General features: G+C 36.2%; 1 pseudogene; it reads left to right on the plus strand.

Moving 5' to 3' along the window:
• Positions 1-16,560: 16,560 nt before the first annotated feature.
• LOC122732094 lies at positions 16,561-17,434 on the plus strand (annotated as a pseudogene).
• Positions 17,435-26,152: the final 8,718 nt, after the last annotated feature.

Here is a 26,152-nt window from a genome sequence, read left to right on the forward strand (position 1 = left end):
CTGCTCTAGAGGCTGATATAGGCTCAGTCCCTCGTAGTTAAACCCTGGGAAGGGCACTCAGCAAGTAGCATTACCTCTACTATGTTACCTTGCTCAAGTCTTCTCCTGAGGTTCTCTGCAGAGGTAACAAGGATACATGTGGACAGTCATTGTTCCATTTCTTTCCATAGTTCCTCTAATCATTTGCAAATCATTGTCATCCTTAGCTCAGCCAGGAGTTCTGTAGCTCCCAGGCTATGGAAGGTAGAAGGCAGAAAAGAAATTCCCTATCACTCCACTGCTCCACAGTCATTCTGTTATACTGCCTATAAGTGGCTCCATTTCACTTCTAAAGCTCTCAGTCAGCAGAATCCTTCATTTGATCACAGAAGGTAATTTAAGTTTCCCACAGGTGAAATATTTGACCTTCTTGCATCCAGGTCTCCCTCAGTGTCAAATAAAAGGTTCTTCTCTGGATTTTTCTCTTCTACTATAGGTCAGCTGACTTTTAGCCTCATGAAAACTTAACTCTGGTATGAAGACTCTGACCTTCATACATTTCAAGTGAGTTTCCACCCCTAATACAACTCACAGTGTGACTCACAGTGAATTTTATAGTCTGATCTCCTCTCCCCCACCACCCAGATGATGATACATTTCCTGCTCATTAACCCTTCTCATTAATCTCAAGGTTCAATACATTTTGTCAATTATCTCCCCCCCCCCCCAGTTATCCCTTTGAGACATAAATCTTTACAGAAGCAACTAAGCAGGATTATTCAGATTAACACATCATTTAGAAATTGGCCTAAGATTGTGGAGGGTAAATCAAACTATCTCCATGAACTAGAGGAGAAAAAGTTATAGTGAATTCAATACACTTTTGAACCAGGGTCCCTTCTATGGCTTGATCTTATGATCTCTTAAGGCACAGAAGATTCATGATTTGTATCAGCAGAAGGCATACAAACAAGTGAAATCCCAGAACCTTGAAATGTAAGGACTAATAACAATAGCATTTTAAATCATGTTATTTTGTTGGGGGTAGGGGTAGTAGCTGAAGACAGTATCTACTTTCCAGATCTATACTAGGGACATGACAAATGAGTATTGTATAATTGCAATGATATCATATAACACAAGCTTGGTTCAGAATAGACTAACCAGTGAGTCAATGAGGTTATTTCAATACCCAAGTCTCATAATATGAGAACTTCCAATAAAACCGTGGTATATTTTATTTAATACATATGTGGTTTTAAAGATCATATAGATTAATTGTCCACTTGACTAACTTTTCTTGCTTTGTGGGATAATTAATTATACTTGGATTATTCATTGACAAAAGGTAGCATGTTCCTTGAAATAAGAATTTGTATTTTAAAGCATGAATTTCATTATGTTTTGGGTTCCCCATTTTTCTTCTTTCATCCATTAAATAGATTAAATACAAGTCAATGAGAAAATATAATTTTATGATTCACTTTTTTTAAAAAAAAGCAATTTTCAGGAATACATCTAATGCTTAAAATAGTATCTTGGTTATTGGTGAAATGGAAATAGTGATAGACTTGCAATCATTAAGCTAAAGGTTCAAATTCTGTTCTTCATACTTAATAGGTCTGAGATTATGGGCAAGTCATTTAACTTCTCTGAATGTCAGTTTGCTCATTTATAAAATGGGGATAAAAATACCTCATCGTCTTCTTAGAAAAATCAAATGGGGCAACTTTTTCAAAACCCTTCATAACATCCCCTTTAACCTTTCTTACAACTTATGTACCTATTCCATCTCCCATGTACTTTGTGATCCACTGACACTAGTCTGGACATTTTCACTGGATGGCCCCCATGCCTGTAATACTCTCCCTCCTCATCTCTGCCCCCTTTCCTCTCTGGCTTCCTTTATAAGATCCCCTCTCCTGAGCCCCCTTCATTCTAACATCTTTTCTCTATTATCTCCAATTTATCCTATATAGCTTGTTTGTACATAATTGTTTGTTAATTTGTTGTCTTCCCCTTTAGACTGTGAGCTCCCTGAGATCAGAGGATATCTTTATATCCCTAGTACTTACGTCAGTGACTGGTCCATAATGGGCCCTTAATAAATGCTTATTGACTAACTGATAGATGTTGCAAAGTCCTATTCATGCCTTAAAGCAATTATGGCTAAGGAAAAGAAATCAGAGAAAGGAAAGAGAACAGAAGAAAAAAATGAGAAAGAAGAAAGGGAACTAACTCCTTAAATGAGGGAAACAATAAAAGCCCTACAAATTTTTAGTGGCCCATCCTCCTATTTTCCTTTTATATTCTCCTCCTGATTTCTTTTGTTTCTCATCCTTTCATCCCTAATAAAGAGCATCTGCCTTCTAAATGAGTACTTCATACACACCCCACCTTCCTCATCACTTACTGGATTGTTTCCAAGGTAATGAGAGGTTTAAGAGGTAAAATTAAAACACTCAGAAGAGTTCCCCTTTGGCCCAATCCCCATGTTTAGTGATTGAGCTTTTTCTTTTGCATTTTTATAGCAATGCCTCTCTAGTTTGTTTGTGAGTTAGTCTCCTCTCCAAGAGGAATCTCATTGTGCCACCCACCAAGCAAGCACTTGCTAATCACCTCTAATTGCTGACAATTGAGATCAACAGACTGTTCATTGAGTACAGCAATGGCACTTAACTCATTGGCACCAAGGTTTCCTGCATGCCCGTTTCTGTTAATGGATCATTGGTCCTGGAACTCTCAACTCACAGCATCAATCACTTAAACCAGATTCACGGTGCTGCATTGTTTGCTTTCCTTTCCACCTCAGTGGAAAGAGATGCTTAAAATCTGGCCTGAAGGATAGCTCTCTATGCAAAGAGTTGAGGGATAGGTACCTGCCACTGAGCTGTGGAAGAGTAACCTTTAACAAGAAGGGAGAAGAGAAAGGACAAAAGTCATGAGGGATAATAGAGGCTGTGATTCACTTCTGTCTCCCCTCAAAGTTCCTTGTCAGCCTGCCATAACCAGAAAAGTTAAAGGACTCCTGAACTTGCTGAACTAAAGTTGCCTACTTAAGTGTCTACTATAGTAACTATAGCACCATATGATGGAAGTGAAAAGATAATAATTACAGAGAACAAAGAGAAAAGGTAGATAGCACATCAGTCTGACACAGGGATCTTTCTCATAGAAGGAATGAGAAAACTGCCTTCAGAAACCAATGGTGCTGGGATGTTCAGAAAAGATAGACATTGTACAAAACCCCTGAACATATGTACTAATAAGCCAGTTTCCATTTTCTCTCAGTCACTACACAAATGTTTAAATATTGAATCTTTAACAGTGGGATTTCCCTTTGACCTATGTAAAATAGAGTTATGTAGTCCAATTCTCTTACAGGAAAAAAAAGCAGAGCCTTCTTCCCCACTCATTGATTTCCATCACAGCCACCATCACCCATAAAGACTACTTATTCCTAAGTGCTCTATTATCAGTTTTCTCTACTGTGGTTCTCTCAATGGGGATAGAGATGACCTGCAATGTCACTGCCATAGAAAATTCCCTCAACCAAAGCAAGTTGTCACATTCTTTCAAGAGTTACCTAGGGCACTGTGAGTTAAATGGCTTGCTCAAGGTCATGAAGCCAGTATGTATCAGAAGAAAGATTTGACCTTAGGTCCCCCAAGCTTGGAGGCCAGTTTTCTACCAACTACTCAATATTGCCTCTGAATAGTTATAGTTAAAGTATATTAAATAATGGAATTGTAAGAGATAAAAAATTTTTATGCATAATCAAAATTAAAATTACCAATCCAACATATTAGGGAAATGGAAGTAACAATGCATTTTTCAAATCAATTCTGGTTCACTAAGATTCATATTTGTTACTCTAAATGACCTTACTGCTTCCTGATTTCTTACTCTCAATTGAGGGATAATCCAATGTTTCATTTTTGTCTTTGTATCTGTGGAACCTAGAACACTGTCCAGTACATAATAGGCACTATTATACATGCTGATTGATAGTTTCCTGGTTGAGGGAACTGGAGAAGTAAAATGGAAACCATTAGGCAATGGGCACCCCCAAATAGCCAGACAAATCAGTAACAAGCTTCTGGCAGCCCTAGTCAAGTCTGGCATCATCTATTAAGCTTGTAGGCAGGTACTGGTTACTATACTGATGATCTGTTTGTGGTCAAGGTAATCAAAGTGGTTTCTAGTGTTTGGGGAGTGATAAGTGCCAAAAAATAAAACAATTTTTACTGTACTATATCTGTGTCTTCATAGAGCATGAAGTGTCAGTCACTTCCAATATCATGACTGCTTTCCAGTCTATACATTTTAAATTTCTTTTTTATCATCTATTCTTACTCACATGTCCACTATCATTTATCCAGACAAGTAGCGCGCAGATGGAGGACCCAGAGTAGGAGCAGAAATGAGATGGGAAAGTGGAAAAGACACCTTGAAAGCACAGCATGGTGTGAGTGAGCCTTTGAATTGGACAAAGAGAAGTTCAAAGGCAGTTAGGTGGCATAGTAGATAGAGCACCCAACTTGGAGTAAGGAAGATTCATCTTCCTCTGTTCAAACTTCACCTCAGACACTTACTAACCTTGTTTGTCTCAGTTTCCTCATCTGGAAGATGAGCTGGAGAAGGAAATGGCAAACCACTCCAGTAGCTTTACAAGAAAACCTCCAAATGGGGTCATAGTCAAACATGACTGAATAACAAAGAGTAGTTCAAATCCTGTTTCTGTCACTTCCTATGTAACTTGGGGCAAATCACTTTTTTACCCCTATTAGACTCCATTTCCTCATCTATAACAAAAGAATAATAATACTTACCTGATGAGATTATGAATGGAACATGGTTTGTAAACATTAAAGCAATGTGTTAATGTAAGCTATTATTTTTTTTGGCAAGGTAAACAGGGTTAAGTGACTCACCCAGGTCACACAGCTAATAAGTGTCAAGTGTCTAAGGCTGGATTTAAACTTAGGTCCTTCTGACTTTAGTGCTTCTATCTACTGTACCACCTAGCTACCCCAACATAAGCTAATATTATTAACATAATTTTTATTAATTAGTATGGTTGGGCCTCAATTTCTTCCTCAGTTAAAGTGGCTGGGGCAAGAGTAGCTCAGCTTATAAAACTTTCCTGAATTATCAACCCTATAAAATGCTTGATTTGAAGAGTATTGGGTTAGACAACAGATTTTTGAATAAAAGACCTGAATTTAGGCTATTAAGGTGATTAATGTTCTTGAGGAAATTAAGAACATAATTTTCATTAGTGTTTCCCTAAAAGATGTATGGGATCCAATTAGAAGATTCAGAAACTGTGTAAAAAAAGAGAAGAGTTTTACATGCTTAATCAATGTATTTTTCCCTTTTTTAGCCTATTTGTAACTGAATCAATTTATCTATTCCCAATCCAGATTCTACTGCTACTGTTACTACTATTGCTACTACTTGGTAGTAGTCATTATTATTCACATTTATAGGAACTTTAGCAGTGGTAGACATCCCTACTGTGTAAAGGGAGCTTATAGGGCTGTTATTTCTGAATTGTCTGGCAATTTGGGGGTACCTATAGGATACCTATGTTTTCATTTTTATTTCTTTAGCATGTATTAAGTGCCTATTATTTGCCAGGCACTATTCTAGGATCTACAAAGACAAAACTGAAACAATTAATTCTCATTCCATTGGGAGGGATAATGGTGGTAGTGGTGGTGGTGGTGGCAGCAGCAGCACCAGTAGCTATTACCCTAGGCAAACCTCCCTGTGCCTCAGTTTCTTAACCTGTAAAAATAATAATAGCACCTACTTTACAGGGTTGTGAAGCTCAGATGAGTTAAGTAATATAAAAAGTCTTGCAAACCTTAAAGTGCTATATATTCATTCTTTTTAGTAATAATCATTCCCATTTATATGAAACTTTAAATTTAACAAAAAAATTTCTTCATCACAACCTTATGCACTCCAATATAGGAAGGCAAATATTATCATGCCCATTTTACAAGTGAAGAAATTGAAGTTACCTATTAGACAATACTTTAAAATAACCCTGCATAGAGTATATGTTGGCAATATTCTGTTTGAGTGGCATTTAGGCAAAGAGGGGAGTGATACAAGAAGACTAGAAAAATACGAAGATATTAGATTATAGAGAACTTTCAATTCCAGGATAAGGAGTTAGACATTATTTGGAAGGAAAGAGAGAACCATTTTGAACAAAGGATTGAGACTATGACAGGGGTGGGAGGGGGGGGAGAGGGAGAGAGAGAGAGAGAGACAGAGAGAGAGAGAGAGAGACAGAGAAAGAGAGAGAGAGAGAGAGAGAGAGAGAGAGAGAGAGAGAGAGAGAGAGAGAGAAAGGGAGACAGACAGGGAGAGATATAGAAGGTTAGAGGAGGAAAAGGAAGAGGGAGACACAGAGAGACAAAGAGAGGGGAGGGAGACACAGAAGGAGAAGAATATATATACACACACAAATATACACATATATATAATTATATAGATATACATACATATATGTATATTACAGAGAAAAGATAATTATTATGACAGAGCAATGTAAGGATTAAATTGGAAAGGGAAGACAGAAGAGATGGGGAAACAAATTAGAAATATATTTCAATAGTCAAGAAAAGTTTTAATAAAGGCCTTGATAAGGTAGAAGCAGAGGTAAAAGAAAGAGTTAATTTTGAGAGACATCAAGGAGGTTTGTTGGGTTTTTTTAAAATATACATTGTAAAGCTTGAAGCATTATATAAAAGAGGCCTAATGTTATCTATTTTGTGTGTGACCCAAAGTTTAAATAACTTACTTTTTCTAAACTCAAATTGTATGTCAAATTGATTGAAGCAGGCTCCTGGTGGAGGACTTGAGGAAGAACCCCACCAGGCTGGAACTCTAGGCTAGGTAGGCTTTATCTTAACTTTCTGAACTCCATGTGAATACCTCTATGCTTCAATAAATGTTTAATGCCCAAAGACTGGTGCTGAAGCTTCTAATTTAAGGTGACCACAATTTAGATTTTAAACATCACAAGATGGAAGCTCTTAATTTGCATAATATATCTCAGTGGTTTATGGGAGCAAACTAAGGCACAATAAGAGTGATCCATCACCCCCTACAAAGCTAAGGCTTGTTTCTTTGATAAAGTATGACTTGGATAAAGATGGTTAGAATCTTACTTAATAGTAAAATTTTGGGGTCAGTAACTTTTACCCTCTGCCCATACAATGTCATGAAGGGAAGGAATTCTAAAGAAAGTGTAAGGGGCCTAAAATTCTAGCTATGAGGTCTAAAATATAATGAGTGGTTGCCTTAAATTAGAAGCTTTAGCAAGAGTTTAGACTTTTAAGTATTTATAAAAGTGAATCAGAAGTTAGTGAGGAGAGAGAGAGAGGTAAAAGGAAAACTTCCTCTATCTTATAGACCCCCAGCATCTGACCCACCAAGCCAAGGTCAGGAACCCAAAAAGCCCCTCCTCAGGGGTTTCTCCCAGAATCCCCCTTGTGAAACTAGAAACAGGGCCACCCACACACACACAGCTCCAAGCTAATTGGTTGGTAGCTCTGATTGACAGGTCACACGTGTGGTTCTATAGATGTAACTTCCATACACTGGGCAACTTCCGGATGCTAAAGTCACATGGTTTCCAAGTCACAAGCTTTCTCCTCATGGCAGAGCTTCCCTGCAATATCTCTCCCAGCAGGGGGTGTCATTCCAATTCTCACAAAAGGTTAGTCAAATCATATCCCAAGATAAAGAGGGAGTTAATAAGAGAGCACCTAGTTGACCTTAGGGATACACAATGCTTAGCTGAACTTCATTATCAAGGTGCTAAAAGAAATGGAAGATGTGATTGGTGAATCACAGTCAATCATCTGAAAGATTGTAGAGAAATCCTCAAGTACAAATTCTTAATTTCAGGTCATTCCCAAAGAGGATAATTTCCTTAGTTGACAGGGTTACTGGATTACCAGATAAAGGAAAGCCTGTACTTATAATTTACCTAGATTTTAAGGAGTCATTCAACATCTCTCAAGTTATTCTTATGAATAGTATGGACAATAATGCAGCTTAGTGGATTTGTAATTAAATAGTAGTTTCATGTCAACTTGGAAGCTTTCCAAGAGTATGCCATAGATATCAGAGTTTGATTCTATGTAACATTTTTATCAATGACTTGGATGGAAGCATAATTGAAATATTTATGAAACTTACAGATGACACAAAGCTAAGTGTGCTAGCAAATATGCTAGGTAACACAATCAGCATTCAAAAAGATCATGGAAAGCTTGAATATGGTTCTAAATTTATTAAAATTAAGTTCAATAGAAATAAATTAAAATCTTACACCTTGGTTCAGAAAAGGAATTTCACAAGTCTAAGATTAATTAAGTAAAATAGACAGAAATCCATCTGAAAAATAAGAACAAAAATCTCAATGTTAGTGAACAATGTGAAATGGCATCCAGAATTAGGGGGCATTAAAAAAAAAGCATAGTGAACTGGACAAGAGAGGTTATAGTTTAATAAATTGTGGTACATATCAGAACATATCAGGTGTATTGCAGTCAATTCTGGATATCACATTTTACAAAGGACTTTGAAAAGTTTAGACTATTGTCTGTGGGTCACCTTAGCTAAGAAAAGAAAAAAGCTCATCAACAATAGCTTGACCATGAAATGATGGATTCTTTAGCGATGTACACCCAAGAGAGAATATAAAATGTCTGTTTATACAGAGATAGTAGCGAAGCACCAGAAGAAGACCCACAAGTGTTAAGAGTCACATAAAGACTGTCTTTAAATTTTAAACTAACTAGTACTCCATAAACTGATAAACTATTGAATGAACTGAACTATATCAATATTGATATTTCCACTTAAAAGCAGAAGAAAAAAGGATATTGCAACTAAATGAAAGAATGGCTCCTGGGTTTCCTTGAAGGAGTAAACAAAGGTGTTTACAGAGTCAATGTAATCGTGTGTACAATAGCAACAAGAAAAATCATTGTACAGGATACTCATTCTTTCCTTGCAATTGCAAAAAGAACACAATTAATATGAATTATTTATCTATTTAATTGAAATACATTTATTTAGCACTTACTACAAAAGGACAGGTATATAAATATAAAAGTAAGATGGTTCTTCCCCTAAGGAAATTAAATTCTAATAGGGAAATTCGACACATATATGTCCAGCCTCAGACACCTGACACTTACTAGCTGTGTGACCCTGGCCAAGTCACTTAACCCCAATTGCCCCGCAAAAAAAAAAAAAGTCCACATACACATATATGGGAGTGGTGGCTATGGAAAGGAGGATCTTTGGAGTCTTAGAAACAGGCATTTGATCCATAGGGAGTCAACTGACATTCCTATGCCAGGAACAATGGTATTATGATAGTATCAATTTGATTACTTAATTGAATTCACCCTCACTCACCAATCAATACAGCTCAGTCCAGGATAGAAGTTCCACAGCCAAATGAATCAGCTCCACAACATATCAGGAACTTGTTTTGTTGTTGTTGTTATTGTTGTTGTTGTTCTAACTCAGAGGTACTGTTCAAAGTGGGGAGATAGCAAAATGTCCAGGAAGGATAATCTAGTCTGGTCATTTGGGGCTATCTTGAAATAGAGGCTGGTTGAGTTTGTATTCACTCCCTTACCAATCAAGATAGGTCAACTCAGAACAAAGTTCATGAAATAAAATCTGCTGCATACGACGAGGAGGTAGAGACATTCTATGGAAAAAGCTTTACAAGATCATCAAAACCAAATCAACTTTTACTTTGACACTTAAACTCAAAAGTAAGCACAGGTAAGATGAATAACATTGAGAAATATGCGTAAAATCTGAGGAAAAACAGTTTAAATATTTGTAAACTACTCAGAAACTTCACACCTAAGAATCATAAATACTTTACTCCAAATTAAAAAAAAAAAACTCAGAAGGCACTGAACTTGGCAAACACACAAACAAAACAAAATTACAAAGAGAAAATACCATGAAATAAATTAATTCTATTTTAGCAAACTTCAAATGGCTGGCAGTTGATGGAGGAGGTATTTCTGAAGCAGTCATCTGTATGTAGTTAGACAATGGGGTAATTAGAACAAAAGTTAAAAACATTCAAATTATAAGAAAGAATAAAGTTGAAGAATTGAAGTAGCTTCAGTCCAACCTTTCCTAATGAGCTGTTAATGCTAGAAAACTAATTGTTTTGACCAGGAAATGAGAGTTAAGTGACTTGCCCAGGGTCACACAGCTAGTGAAAACTATCATTTTTTAAAAATACTAATAAGTAGAACTTTCTACCATTTGCTACAAAAGCCATGCTAGGCAGTCACCACAAGGAGGACAACAGAACTCAGAAGCCATTTGAGTCAGAAATACTTGATCTCATTGACAAACAGAATGAAATGACAGCCAAGAGCAAAACCAGGTTAGAATCTAGCTCATTTGTGAATGTAATGTACAAAGATGGAGGAAGATCATAAGTAATATCACTTCCAAAAATAGCAAAAAGCAATGGAAGTAAAAATATGTTTAAAGGAAACTTGACATTTAACAAAATGGATGCCAGCATTCAAAATAAAACTGATAGAACAATAGCTATGAAATGGAACTAATTTGTAAATATTTCTATAATGATCTTTTTTAATAATCATGATCATTGACAATTACAGAACTTTAAAAAAGGCTTTTTATATGTGTAAACTCAGTCCAAAAGTCTATTGGTATGAGATTGATGCTCTGTGCCTCCGTGAGGGACAGAGTAGAGCTAGTGAGACCAGTAGAAAGGACAAAGCTCTTTAATCTTCCAGTTCTCTTCAAATTTCAAGTTGCTTTGGATGCTTTTGGCTTCCGTCTTCAAAAAGAAGATGGACAAGGTCAATCCTCCTTCAGGTTACTAAAGCAAAAGACTCGAGAATGAGAGGAGATTGTAGTCTTCATCTTTTCCTTACCCACAGCTTGCTACACTAGAGACTTAGTGGAATTTCCCCCTGGATAAAATCTAGGACTCTCTCAATAGAGCTGAGTTACCTCACTCCCAATTGGAGAGCTCCTTCATTCTGTATTACCTAGTACATATTCTCATATGTATATTTTCTCTGATTTCTGTTTGTGTATATTTTTGCTTTTTGATGTGGATAAATGGGTTTCTTTACTACTCATTATGAGTGTTCATTGTGGAACTGGTATTTGTCAGGAAAGAGGTCAAACCTTGGATATCAATCTTGGGGTCCTTCCTCCTAATAATGAAACAGTTATCAGAATTTAGATTGAAACTGAAGATAACATCACCCAAACTAACAATATTTAAGATATCTGACTCAGTACCCCCTCTCTGAGTAGAGCATAATGGCCACAGCTTCTGACCCTAATCACTTTCTTCCCTTCCTAGTAAGAACTAATTCCTTGGAAAAGAGTGAGGGAAGCAGAGACTAGATATGTTTTTACTGCCTCCCTTAAAGCCTCACACACCCCAACGCCATATGTAGGGGGGCAGTCTGTGACAGACATGGAGGCTAGGAACACATAGGCCCTCACCACACATGCATTATCTAATTTGAGCCTCACAATGATCCTTTGAGGTAGGTATTATAGTCATTATTATTCTAATTTTGTAGATAAAGAGATTTAAGTGACTTGTCCATGGTCACAATGCTAAAAGTATGATTGCTGAAATTGGAAACCTGGTCCTTCTGACTCAAATAATCCCACATTCAACCCATTATGTCATAATATCTCATTAGTACATGACTTTTGTACTCTAGCAATTCAGTTTCTGAAGTGTTATGTGAAGAAGTAGAAATGGCATTTTGGAAGATTAAATTGAGAAGAGTGACTGGATCAGATTGTGTCCATACTAAGAAAATCTACACTGAAAGCAAGGTAATCAATCTCGAGAGTATCAAAGGATGATTTCACAAAATATCTCAGGGAATGAAAAATATCAAGGTAATGGAAGGGAATAAATAACATACAATATTAATACTCAAAAAGGTAACAAAGAGTACATGTGTGCTAAACCCAATTTCTCATCTTTATAAAATCTTTTTTATAATAATCTACATGCATTTTGAGGGTGTCCTTGACAAAAATATGAGAAGACAAACACAAAAAAATTGTCTGCAGTCTATCTCTAAAGTCACACAAATGACTAAAAGGTATGGAGATAATAAAGTCCTACTGTGTTTGCTGTTAATTATTTTTAAAAGCATTTTAATTGATAGAGCATAAGGCAGTCATAAACACTCTCCTTACATCTCTCTTGCCTATGTTAACATCAAAGATTCTTTGACAAATGGAATAACAGATAACCCTTTCTTCAATGACACTTTGATTATCAATAGAAAGATGGCAAACAACAAGTAAATACAATCAGCCTTCTCATGGAGTATGCATTACATAAAGTCTAAATGGAAGGGTGATTCCCAGTAAATGGCAAGACCTATAGTAGAAGTATTTTTCTCTGGATGAGATTTTATTTATTGTATCAAGTCTCAGAATATTATAGGACCTCCTCAATGAATTATATGTCATCCATAATTCAGGGAAGGGTATTTCTTCCCAGAAAAGAACCTACTTTTTAGACTCCACATATAGGTGAGATTCACCCTGTGAGTGGCCTGGCCCTGAAGAGAAAAGACCAAGTTTCTCTTTGATTTTCTATACTCCCACCCTTTAAAATAAAGCTTGGGTATGACTCAAAGGATTAACAGGGTGCCTTCTAGAAAGGTACTCATTTACAAAATATATGTCAGCCACAGAATATCTGTTAATCTCATCTACCATGAAAGAAATTAGTAAAACACACAAAACATTCATAAGCATACATGCACCGATTATATTCTTCTATGAGGTAAAGATGACTTTGTGGAACTGCTGGAAGAATGTTTTGGGTTTACCTCAGGTCTGTTCTTGTTATTGTTGTTTGTCCTTAATTCTCGAATAGGACCATAGCATCGGGGTGATATCATGACTTCCAGTGAATTGAATTTAAGTGAAAGAGGGCTGTGCAAAGTCATCAACTTCACTCTCTCCTCCAGAGCCATCTGGGTCCAGTGGCAAAATATATATCAGGATGACTGGAAATGGCCCCAGATGTTTTAAGGCAATTGGGGTTAAGTGACTTGTGCAGGGCCACACAACTAGCAAGTGTCTGAGATCAGATTTGAACTCAGATACTCCCAACTTCAGGGCCAGTACTCTATCTACCTCATCACCTAGCTTCCCCACCCAAGTTCTGTACTATTCGTGATACTCATAAGTCTAGATCTTCTGACCATCCAGGCATGGGTCTAGTCACTATGAGGCAATTTTATGGCAAAATGGATCGGATCCTACACAAATAATTTAACTTCTTTTTGCCTCAGTTTCCTCCACTATAAAATAGGGGTAACACTGTCACCTACCTCCCAAGGTTATTAGGAGTATCAAATAAAATAATATTTGCAAAGTCCTTTCCAAATCTTAATGTTTTATGTAAATGTTAGCTATATTTATTGTTGTTGTCATCCTTTTTATTGTTATATTTCAGGTTCAGGATGATACTGTCAGTGCTCATCTTTCCATTTGAATAATGGTATCATAACTGGAAACATCTCCCATTCTGCAATGAACAAAAGACTCAGGAATTCAAAAATTCTTGAACTCATCAAGTTAATGCCAAGGCTAAAAACATTAATTTCTCAGAATTAGTCTAGGCTTACATGAGTTAAGGGAAAGAAACACAAAATCAAAGTGACAGGGATTTAATTTCTCTTAGGCTCATGTAGAAAATCACATTCTCTTTATCATGTTTTCAATTTTTAGCAACTATTGCAGCTAGAGACAACAAAGAAAAATCCCCTTACTCTTCTACTATTAATGAAAGTTTAAGGAAGACAGAATCACAAAGTAATATGATCGAATAAGAGGGAGTAAAATCTCTCTACAATTCTTATCAACCACTGAAGAAGAGATAGCTCTGAGACACTTGTATGGTTCCTGCAGTCACAGAAACCAACAAGGAGCAGCTATGACATTTCAGCAAGGCCACGTCCAAATTCCTCAATAAAAGGTTATTTATGCATGTCCATCTCACTAGAGCCCTTTTACATGTGATTATTCAAATAGACAGCCCAATAAAATTGATACAAAAAAAACTAAGTGTATGAAAAATGCCTATTGTCCAGATAATGGCAAGCTGTTAGATGTCCAAGCTGTAGAATTAGAATGTATTTTGGATAGGCAGTGCAGATAGACAATAAGATGAGCCTAGAACTGAAGAGGAGGAAGAGATGAATTGATTTAACTTTGGAATGTAGCATAGTGACTTGTAACTATCCCAAGATGCTCACATATTCACAACACAAATGTTCTACTGGCAATGCTATATAGTTACCCACTTTGGAACACAACAATCTCCTAAAAATTAAAGTCACAAGTCACACAAAGGATGATGGAGAGACATTTGTTGAATGTAAACTGAATCATATTTACAATGCTGAACTCTGCTCAAAAACTGACATGAAAGATATCACTGAGAAAACTGAGCAGAAATGGAAGTTGGCTAGTCATGTAGCACAAGCGAAGATTAGAGATAAATGGTCCTCATGTTCCAATGATAACTTTGAAATGCGAAACTACCTAGAGAAAAGGGCCTTAAAATCTTAGATGGATGCTCTCTGGGAAATCTGTGGAATAATATGGACAAGAATAGCACAGGATGAAAAAGAGTGGGCAACTTGCAGTCTTCACTTATAAAGGAAATTGGTAAAAACACAGATCCCCTCAAGTACTGAACTACCAATAAAAGCTAGAAAATGCTCAGAGAAGAGTGAGAAGAATGGTGAAGGGACTCAAGATCATATGCTCTGAGGATTATTTGAAAGAACACTGGATTTAGAGTCAAAGGAACTGGGACCTTTGTTCATCTTATGTGATCTTGTGAAACCCACTTAATCTCTTTGGGCCTCAGTTTCCTCTACAAATGGAGAAAGGAAAAAATTTTACCTCTATGAAAAACATCTGCAAAATAAAAGCAGCAAACTAGATGATGATAGGTTCTTCCCAGCATAAATCTCTGATCCTATGTTCCTATGGGTGTTTAATCAGGAGAAAACAGGATTTAGAAGAGATATAATCACTCTCTACTAACAAATGGGTAAATAGAGGAGTTGAGGAGGAAAAAAAGGTAAGAAGATAAGAAAAATTTTGAGATTGTCTTCTGTTCTGAAAATACTTCAGATATACATTGTTTCTGAGAGACCTTCTCAGTTCAGTGCATAAATAATAATGCCCATTTAAAAATGCATGACTATTCATTAAACCATTGACCACTTCCAGTCTATTGGTTACATAAGTATTTTTTAAATTGCTTTAATACATATTTACCCAATAGACCGGAAAAATTCCTTTGGTACATGATGTGCATTTTTAAAAGCTGCCTACATAAGGAGTTACTGATCTGAGCCAGTGTCTTCTGCCAATTACATAATATGCATTTTAAAGAACAGCCTAATTTTGTGCTTACCCAAGAGAACAAAGTTAATACTGAGGGTCAATAATTATTACATTCTATTGCTTTTTTCCACATTTAAAAAAACAAGATTGTATTTCCTTCTTGTCTACTGTCTCCTCATAACTACTCCTACAAAAATATCTCTATATATAATTAAATAAAATGCTCAATTTCTCATAGACTCAAAAGGCCCCTGGATTCCACCCTTTGACTTATATGGCTTTCTACCCCTAACTTCTTCCCCTATAACAGTTCACCTTTTAGTTCTAATTTTCTCTCTTTTTTCTTGTTTAATTTGTTCAATTCAGCAAATAAAAAATAAACACCAGATTCCTGTCTTCCTCTTGAAGTTGAAGACCTGTTGATCTAGGTCCTGCTTAGGGATAGAGAGGGAGGATGAGAGGAAGGTTCCTGGGGAAGAAAGATTGCTGCTCATTATGGGCCTGATTAAGGTTGTAAACACTTCCATGGTTTGGTGTGTGTGTGTGTGTGTGTGTGTTGTTTTGTTTTCCTTTTTTTTTTTTTACTGAGATGGTGCTTGGCACTTCTCTGTGGAAAATATATCCCTGATTCTCCATTTCATCACTCCTAGTCCTACTATCTTGAATCTAATGATTATAGTTTTAAATCCAACATCATTTTTAACAGGAACAAAAAATTAATGAAATATGGAATTATAGGGTAGTGGATAGAGGGCATAGGCTGGATTCAGGAATACTTCTGGAATCAATTTCCACCTCTTAGTACTTACTAGTTGCATGATCTTGTTCAATACATTTAGCCTCAGGAAATTCTAGAGAACTGATGGACTACATCACATACTCATTGTGCCTGAATTGCTAAGTTGTGGCTATATTGGGAGCTACATACATGAAGAAATCACAAATTTTGAGTGAGTGATCAGCATTGGTGATGGTGGTGCCATTGTTGTTTAGTGTTTCTTAATGCTATTGCTCTATATTTGTGACTTCATCAGTGTGAGGACCACCTGGTCTGGAAATGTTTCACTAAACATCTCCTATAACACATATTCTTAGGAGTTGGGGGAAGGGGTAATGTCATGGGCCAAGATGGTGATTGGAATCCCCTTGAGATACAATCTCATCCCAGGAATCACTCTGCTCACCAGGCCCCAGGTGCAGGCCTGCCAGAAGGCCCAGAAAGCAACAGATGGTGCAGGTCCCCATCTTAAGATATTTACCATCTACAGCTGGGACCCAGACAAGCCTGGAGATAAGCCCCAAATACAGATACATGAAGCTGATCTGAATAAATGTGGCCTATTAGTTTTAGATACCTTGATCTTGATTTAAAATGAGGTGGAGACCACAATGACCTTCCAAAGATCATGCTGAGAAGGCATCTATGATTCCCATGCAATCAATATCAATGGGGGCAACACTCCAACTTGCCCCAGAAGAACTGACACCAATCTCCACAAAGTCTCTAAAATCTACCCCTCTTCCCCAAATGCATGTGATAAAGGACCTCATCCTGGATTTGAGTAACTTCTATGCTCAGTACAAATCTATTCAGTCTTACCTGAAGAAGAACAATGAATCCCAGGAGGGCAAAGAACAACATCTTCAATACATAAAAGATCACGAGAAACTGGATGGGATCTATGAGAGCATTCCCTGTGCCTGCTACACCACCAGCTTCCCTCGTTACTGGTAGAATGGTGACAAACGTCTGGGACCAGTAGTACTCATGAAAGCCTACTGCTGATTGACTTACTCCAGGGATGACTTCACAGAGGAGTAGCTGGCCTACACACAGGACCCACTCTCTTTGTACCAATGTCACACCATCACGATCTCTACCAGGACCTGCCCCAAGGGACCAAATCCAGGAAAAGCAATAGTTGAAAGCAAGATTATGGCACCCTACAAGCAGGAGAAAACAACTGCCTGGTTGTTTCCAGACTAATCATGAATTTTATTCACCCCCACCTCACCCCCATAGAGCTGACCCTAATTTATATCTGATTTGATATCAGGGTCCTGTTTTTCCATAAATATTGCATGTCTAATGATAAGTGCAAGAGGAAAATAAAGAACATGCCACTTTATTAACAGAAAATAAAAGGAAAAAGTTGTTGGGGGCCACTAAGAGTTTAAGGCACTTGCCCATGATCACAAAGGTGGTATATGTCAGAGACATACCTTGAACCCAGGTCTTCCTAATGCTAAGGTTATCTCTCAACCCTTTAGTATTTGTATATTATCCATAAAGGAGACTATACATCTATACTCTCTGCTTTTCTAACTTTGTTTACTTGTACTGAATGGCTTTACCTACTAGAGATATCCTATAGGCCAAAATAACACCTCCATAGAAATATATTCTTCTTTAATTTCTAACAGTATAGTACCTTCTATTAAGCTCCAGTGAAATTGACCAAAAATGGAAATAATATTCAAAAGAGGCAAGGGGTCAACCCATCTCTCAAACCATTGATCATAGAGTTATTACTATACATGGTTTCTATAAATATATTTCTTAAGTGTTATGCTGTATCATTCTCAATAATAATAAGCTTGATGGAGATAAAGTTGTCATAGGATGGAAGAGGATGGCTATTTTTTTAATTCCTTTTTGACTAAAGATATTTGTTTCCTTCCTTAAATCATATATCATATTATCCTCCAGGAATCTTCAGAAGAAAAATCTGCAGTCTCACATCTTGAGTTCCTTGCTTTCATATTTTAATGTCTTGTGTAGCCTATGTGGCTATATTAATTCAGAATTCAGTCATAAAAAGGTGGAATACATTGTTCATAAGTTCTTAGATGCATTCATCCCCATGATTTTCTCATCTATTCTTTTCTCTTTTATTTTTCCTTCATAAATCATTACTTCATATCTGAAGCATTTACTAGAGACAGGAAAATTGAATTAGGTGGTTTTAAATCCTTGTTTCATAAAGGATGATTATTGTGAAGGAGTTAAATATAATGCATAAATAAATCAACAAGCATTTATTAAGTGCCTACAAAGCACCAGAGCCTGTGCTAAGTGCTGATCATACACACACCTCTCTCTCTCTCTCTCTCTCTCTCTCTCTCTCTCTCTCTCTCTCTCTCTCTCTCTCTCTCTATATATATATATATATATATATATATGTGTGTGTGTGTGTGTGTGTGTGTGTAGATATGTATGTATATATGTGTGTTTGTATGTATATGTATATATGTGCATATATGTTGGTGGGTATACATAAATATAGATATATCAATCTATCTCTATGTCTATGTTTATATCTATATGGTCTCTGACTTCAGAGAATTTACATTCTATGAGGGACAAGGGGAGTGGGGAAGCATGTACACATAAAAGCGAAACACTGTCTTGATCACTTCCCCTGAAGGAATAGACAAGAAAATCAAGATTCCTATTGGTCTGCAACAGAAACATCCCAGCATTCCAGTCCTTGATCCCCTGGAAGTTTGGGACTGGTGGAAGGGCTGGCTTAGACTCATAAGCTAACACTTACAGTCTTTGGAAATATGGGGAGGAAAAAATTTAAAGAAACCATGCAACAGCTGGGTGAGGAAAGCTTGAAGAAGAGTAGTCAGCATGGGAATAGTAGAGGGGCTACAGCCATGAGAATGGCAGAGCTGGACTCCAGATCCAGCATCAGGTGGGCAGATCATGTATGAGTTAAGTCTGAGTAGATTCTGTGTTGTTGAAGTCTGTTCAAGCTATAGATGGAAATCAATGATTCTTCATTGTCCTCCTCCCTTTCCTCTCACTTTCTTGAGAGGGCAAGTTACCATTTGGGGGTAGGTATCTCAGGGGATTGGAAGGCTTACTCTTGCTTCTCTGAAGAGGGCAGATATGATAAAGTTGTTCACCAACCATATTGCCTACCAGTCCTATTGTTTCAATGCAGCATTGAAAGAGGCAATTGAGAGCTAGCAAGGCATAGAGATTTAAAATCACAGTGTTTTTCCAGATTGTATTCTCTAGTTGAGGGCTCTAACCATGAAAAGGGAGCTACTGATCCATTTTCATAGCTTACCACATCAGAGAGATCATTTTTACTAAAGTCTCTCTAGGCAAATGAGTCAGTAGAAGTGATAGGGGTAGTAACTTGCTGAGTTACTCCTGAAGTGGGCATCTACATTTTTGTAGCCTTAGTTTAAAAGAAAAGTCACTTCCCAGAGGAAAAAGGCTGAGGGCCTGGTTAGAGAGAGAGTTGTGCCTAAGAGGAAGAATAGCTTGGCTCACAGCAAAGGAAAATGGAAGTGATGAAGAAGAATGTCTTTTTGGCTGCTAGTTCACCAGCTTAGAATACAGCAACAACATTGCCATATAAGTATATACAGAATTTATAAAAAAAAAAAATAAATACAAGGTAATGGCGGAGGAGGGTTAGTAAATTTAACCAAAACAAAGTCACATAAGCCAGTCCAAATAATAAAATATAATTATTATTTTAAGGAATACTAGAATAAAAAAGTTTCCCACTCCAAATCCTCAAACAGGTGATATCCTAACTCCTTCACTATTACTCAAAACAACAAAAATGCATTGAACACCTACTGTGTGCAAGATGGTGACTCAGGAACAGGGAATACAAAGATGAAGGAAACAGTCACCAAAGTACACAGTTTAGCAAAGGCCCTGCTGTTCCTTCCTGAACAAAAGCAGATACATTGATGGAAATTGTAAGCATAATTGTGAAACATTTTGTAAATATTAAGTTATTGATGTTGTTGTGTTTATATAGAGCATTTGATATAGCAAAGTGCTGTGTGAAGGGTACATAGCAATAGTCATCAACATTAATCTGAACTAAAGGAGTTTGGAAAATACTCTCTCTTTCCTCCCTTTATTGGTCTGCCTTCAATATTTCATTCTCTCTGAATAGTAAAACTCATCTGATTTGGTTTCTTTTATCATTCTTTGATACCTCAAGGCTTCAGTACTAAAAGTGACAAGAAGATAAAAAGAAAGCTTGAAGAAATCCAGGATGTTTAATTTTTAACTTGTTAGAGGATTTTTTTTATTATCATTAACTTCAGAATATACATCAATTCTCATTGAATATACACTCAACTCTCTACTTTTTTCTATATGTACCCAAATAGAGAGATTCTTCTTCTACCACTTGTCTTGTTGCACTATTACCCATGAGAAAGAGATTTCTCATCCAGATATATTGCTTCTGAGCTCATGGCATTCTTCTACATTCATTTTTTTAGCATCTAGTTCTCTAGCATCATCTGCTCCTTCATCATGTTCACTGCAGCAAAGTCAGAGAAGCCCCAAAGTTCAGTAAGTTGGAGTGATCACTCTGAACTTTGGGTTCTGGGGAGGGAAGTATGTTGCTGTAGGGTTCCATGTTACTCGGTTTTGATTTTCCTACTGGAGGTAGTCAGTAGGAAAGAAAAATATCAAGTTGTACTTAAAAAGCAAAAAGTATGTATGTGTGTGTGTGTATGTGTGTGTGTATGTGTGTGTGTGTATGTGTGTGTGTGTATGTGTGTGTATGTGTGTGTGTGTATGTGTGTGTGTGTGTATGTATGTGTGTGTATGTGTGTGTGTATGTGTGTGTATGTGTGTGTGTATGTGTGTGTATGTGTGTGTGTATGTGTGTGTGTATGTGTGTGTATGTGTGTGTATGTGTGTGTATATGTGTGTGTATGTGTGTGTGTGTGTGTGTGTATGTGTGTGTGTATGTGTGTGTATGTGTGTGTGTATGTGTGTGTATGTGTGTGTATGTGTGTGTGTGTATGTGTGTGTATGTGTGTGTATGTGTGTGTGTATGTGTGTGTATGTGTGTGTATGTGTGTGTGTATGTGTGTGTGTATGTGTGTGTGTATGTGTGTGTGTGTGTGTGTGTGTGTATGTGTGTGTATGCATGTATATATATATATATGACATGGTATTTCAAAAGTCTCTGTGCTATTAAAGTATAAAATTGCACTGACTTGAGACATCATGAAATTATGTAGGTGTACATATAAGTATATATACATATGCATATATGGTGTATAATTCCATAGATATGTATGCCAAGAATATGTATATATGTACATAAATGCATTTATACATGTATACATACACATATACTTGTAAATCACTCCATTATTCCCACCTAATAACTAAAGCAAAATTTAGTAGAGCTGCACATTCCTCCTATACTCCTTCAGGCTTACCTTTTGTGATTTCACTTTCACTGATAATAATTGTAACCTAATTTAGCAGTATAAAGATGATATATACAGTGTAACTTACTACAGATCTATATTTTCCTGGAGGTATTCCTGGTCCTTGCACCTCAGAATCTTAGAGTTAGAAGGTATTTCAGAGTTCATTTCGGCCAACCCGTAATTGAAAAATAATATTCTCTACAATATACCAAGCATGTGGTCATCCAGAATCCATTTGAAGTTCTCCCTGAGAGTGGCCCTGAGTACATTACTTTCACTATTCATGATAAGTATAAGACTAGAATCTTTATTCAGCACAATTTTAAGTCATCAGAAATTAGTTTCTAAGTTTTCCTGGGTTTATAACATAACCTAACTTTTTGTATCATCATTATTTTTGCTTGCATTACAGGCTATAAAAGTGAAGACCATGAGGTAGGTGGCTGTCAAATCACTTAGAACACCACCTCTTATTATTTGATCTAGTATCTAAGTTTAATCAATCATATTGCATTATTTATGGTGTAGTCTGATCCTCCTCCTCCTCCTCTTCTTTTTAGACCTAATTTGTTTCAGTCATTGAAACCAAAATGGCCATAGTTAAACAATAGTTTAGTTAAATTTGATGATTGTATAGTAAAAAGAAAAAACAATCGATGCATTATGATAAAAGACAACATTCCATTAATGCCTTAGTTCCAACCGCATCTCCCTTGGCTGGAAAACTATGTTGAAATCAGAGTCTGTTATAACACCCCTAAGCTTCCCAAGCAGTAAGCAAGAAAAAGCCATAGAACACCAACAAAGAGAAACCCATTTGATTTGGCAATTGAGATAATTGCTAACTGGAGAAAGCAGTTTCAGATGAATAATGAGGGCAGAAGATAGATTACACAGAGTTCAGAAGGGAGGGGGGAGAGAGGAAGTAGAGGACTTTTTTCAAGAATGTTAGCTGCAGTGGAGAACAGAGATAGAGGATGATAGCTAATGAGAACGGTAGGATCTAGTAATAGGTTTTTAAGCATTGGAGGAGACTTGGTTATGTTTATAGACAGCAGGGAAGGAACCAGTAGATAGAGAGAGGTTGGACAAGAGAGTTGGGGAGAATGATAGTGGAAGACAATCTGCTAGGTTGTCTAAAAGACAATCTGCTGGATTCTAGGCTCCTCTTCAGGGACTTTACATATGAATGCTCTTTTTATTCCTTCTTTATGACTATCAGAGACATACACACATGTGTACTCACTTTTTCTCCTCCTTTGTTTAATACAAGAAAGATGAAATAAATTCTCCTGTCTAGAATTTAAAGCTCTTCACACTTTGTCCCTAGTCCACTCCATCTTTCTAGTCGTCTTGGACATTATTCCTTGTCACACATTCTATGGTATAACCATATTGTAAAATTAAGGAAATAACAAAAGAAAGACAATATGCCATATGTGGGTTCCATAAAAACAATCATGAAGGAAAATTTTCTATATCTTAATGTTTATGGAAATGAAACAAAAAGTGATGCCTCTTAATTGAGCATGCAGGAAAAACCTAGCAAATCAACAAATCAACAAGCACAAAAGAAGAAAATTTGAAATTCAAATGATAATAAAAACTAAAGATAAAAATATTACTGTAATGAAAAATGAGGGAAGGGAAGCAAGGAAATAAGAATTATATAACTACCACAATGCCAAGCACCATGCTGTTTTGTTTTGCTTTGTTTTTTACAAATATATCATTTGATCCTCAGAACAACTCTGGAGATAGATTTTACTATTATCACTATTTTATAGTTGAGAAAACTGAGACAACCAGAGGTCAATTGACTAGCCCAAAATTACATGGCTAGTAATTGTCTGACACTGTAGCTGAACACAGATATTCTTGACTCCAGGCCCAGTGTTCTTTCTACTGCACTACCAGCCTGCTGATAAAGCAAAAAACTATGCTTTAAAAATAAATAACAGGGACAGCTAGGTGACACAGTGGATAGAGCACCGGCCCTGGAGTCAGGAGGACCTGAGTTCAAATCCAGCCTCAGACACTTAACACTTACTAGCTGTGTGACCCTGGGCAAGTCACTTAACCCCAACTGCCTCACTAAAAAAAAAAAAAAATGTGATCTACATTTGTAAAAGGAATTTCCACACTAGGAATTCCCTATGTCAATGAAATCATAGGTCTCAGCAAAGGGAAAAAAATAAACTATCACATAAATTGTTCCAAAAAAGACAGAGGGTAACCAAATTGTCAACATAAAAATGGGAAACATGGTAAATTCATGTTGATTATGGAGATAAATTAAATTATTAAAAACAATACAAAATTGCTGTATATGTAAGAAAAATTAGAATGGATTAATATCTGTCCAAAATAATTAAATACCCAAATTTACAACACAATAAATAATCCATTTCAAGATAACTCAATATTAGAAAGCTAAATTGAACAGGCTTATTAACAGACATCAAAAGAGGGGGGGAAAACTTTCTTCCAACAGATAGACTCTTTTTGTGGTAGTCAAAATTGGAAACTAAGGGAATTTTCTCCTATTGGAAAATGGCTAAACAAATCATAGTATATGAATATAATTGAAGTTGCTGTTTAATTACAATTCAATTATGTCATACGAACGGCAGTGAATTAAACTAAGGGCCAGGGGCAAAATCTATTGTGTTTCATGTGAAATCAAAAAATCAAGGGTAGCAATCATATCCTCAGCTAAAGCAATAGTTAAAATAGACAGAAGATATAGACAGAGAAATTATATTGTATTTAAAGGTACCATAAATAATGAATTAATATAACTACTTAATCTGTATGTACCAAAGTGGCACAACATATGGATAATTTAAGAAATTAGTTAATTTATTTAAAGGGGAAAATAAACAATAAAATTATAAGACTTGTGGCCTTCAGTGTACTTCTATCAAACCTAAACAAATTTAATAAAAAGAACAAGAAAAATGTTAATTATCAGAATAGAATTTTAGAAAAATTAGATATAGTTAATCTTTGATGGTTACTGAAGAGAAATATAAAGTACTCATATTTTTTTAGCTTTCCATAGCAGTTTTACAAGAAAGAGGCACTATGTATTAGGACATTTCTCCTTCTGATCCCTTAGTTCCAAGATGCTTAAACTTTTGGGGTACAGCCAAAACAGTCCTTAGGGGGAAACCTATATATTACATACTTTTATCAACAAAAGAAAGTGACATCAATGAACTGGGCATGCAATTAAAATAATGAGAAAAATCAACTAAATGCCAAACTAGTAAATCTGAAAATCAGAGATAAACAAAATTGAAAGAAAAATGGAATTAATAAAGTTAGAAGCTACTTTAATTATTTTAATTTAAATTTAAATTTAAAAACCCATAGGGTTTTTAAATTAATTTAAATTTAAAAACCCATAGGGAATTTGCACAAACCTACAAGAACATGACATCTGCAATAGATAAGTGGTCAAAGGATAGGAATAAATTTCAAAAGAAGAAATGTAGGGCAACTAGGTGGTACAGTGGATAGAGCACTGGCCCTGGAGTCAGGAGTACCTGAGTCCAAATCCGGCCTCAGACACTTAACACTTACTGGCTGTGTAACCCTGGGCAAGTCACTTAACCCCAATTGCCTCACTAAAAAAAAAAAAAAAAAGAAGAAGAAGAAGAAATGTAAACTCTCAGGAACCATATGAAATAATGAACCAAATCACTAATTATAAGAGAAATTCAAATTAAATATTGGCAAAGAGGGCAAGAAATTGAAATAGTCAATGTTGGATTGGTTGTAGGAAGACAAGCACATTAATAACACTGTTAAGTTAATGTCACTATGAATTGCTCCTATTTTGTAAACAATTTTGAATCATGCAAGAAAAACCACAGACTTATTGATAGATACCTTTTGATCCAGAGATCCCATTACTGGGTTACTTGATGATAAAAGGGCAAGTCCTACATGAATCAAAACATCCATGACAGCATTACTTTTAACAGCAAAAAGCTGAAAACAAATTATGTACCCATTGATTAGTGGGAAATCTGTGTAAATTATGGTATTTTAATGTAATGATGTATTATTATGCTGCAAGAAACACAAAATATGAAGAGTTCTGAGAAACTTGGGAAGTATTATGTGAAATGATGTAGAGCAAAGAATCAAAAGAATAATATTCAAAAGTTTTGCAACAACAAATAAAGAAACAAAGATAGGGATGGGTATTGAATCTATGTATTCATGAGTATAAGGAAATTCCAGGCAAAGAAGGTTCCCCCTACCAGTGTAAGACACAATCTTCTTTACACTTTCTAGTCTTGAAAGTTGTCTTGAGCTGAGGTAGCTTTCCCAAAATTGCAGAACCAGAGTATGTTGGAGGTGGAATTTGAACCCAGGTCTTCCTGGCTTCTCTACTACATCACACTGCCTAAAAAATGATAGAATTCAGTTCTAATATAATTGCTAATGAGGGTTCCAGATAACTGATGTAAAA

The sequence above is a fragment of the Dromiciops gliroides genome, chromosome 6, assembly GCF_019393635.1.
Source record: "Dromiciops gliroides isolate mDroGli1 chromosome 6, mDroGli1.pri, whole genome shotgun sequence".
In the NCBI taxonomy this organism is placed as follows: Eukaryota; Metazoa; Chordata; class Mammalia; order Microbiotheria; family Microbiotheriidae; genus Dromiciops; species Dromiciops gliroides.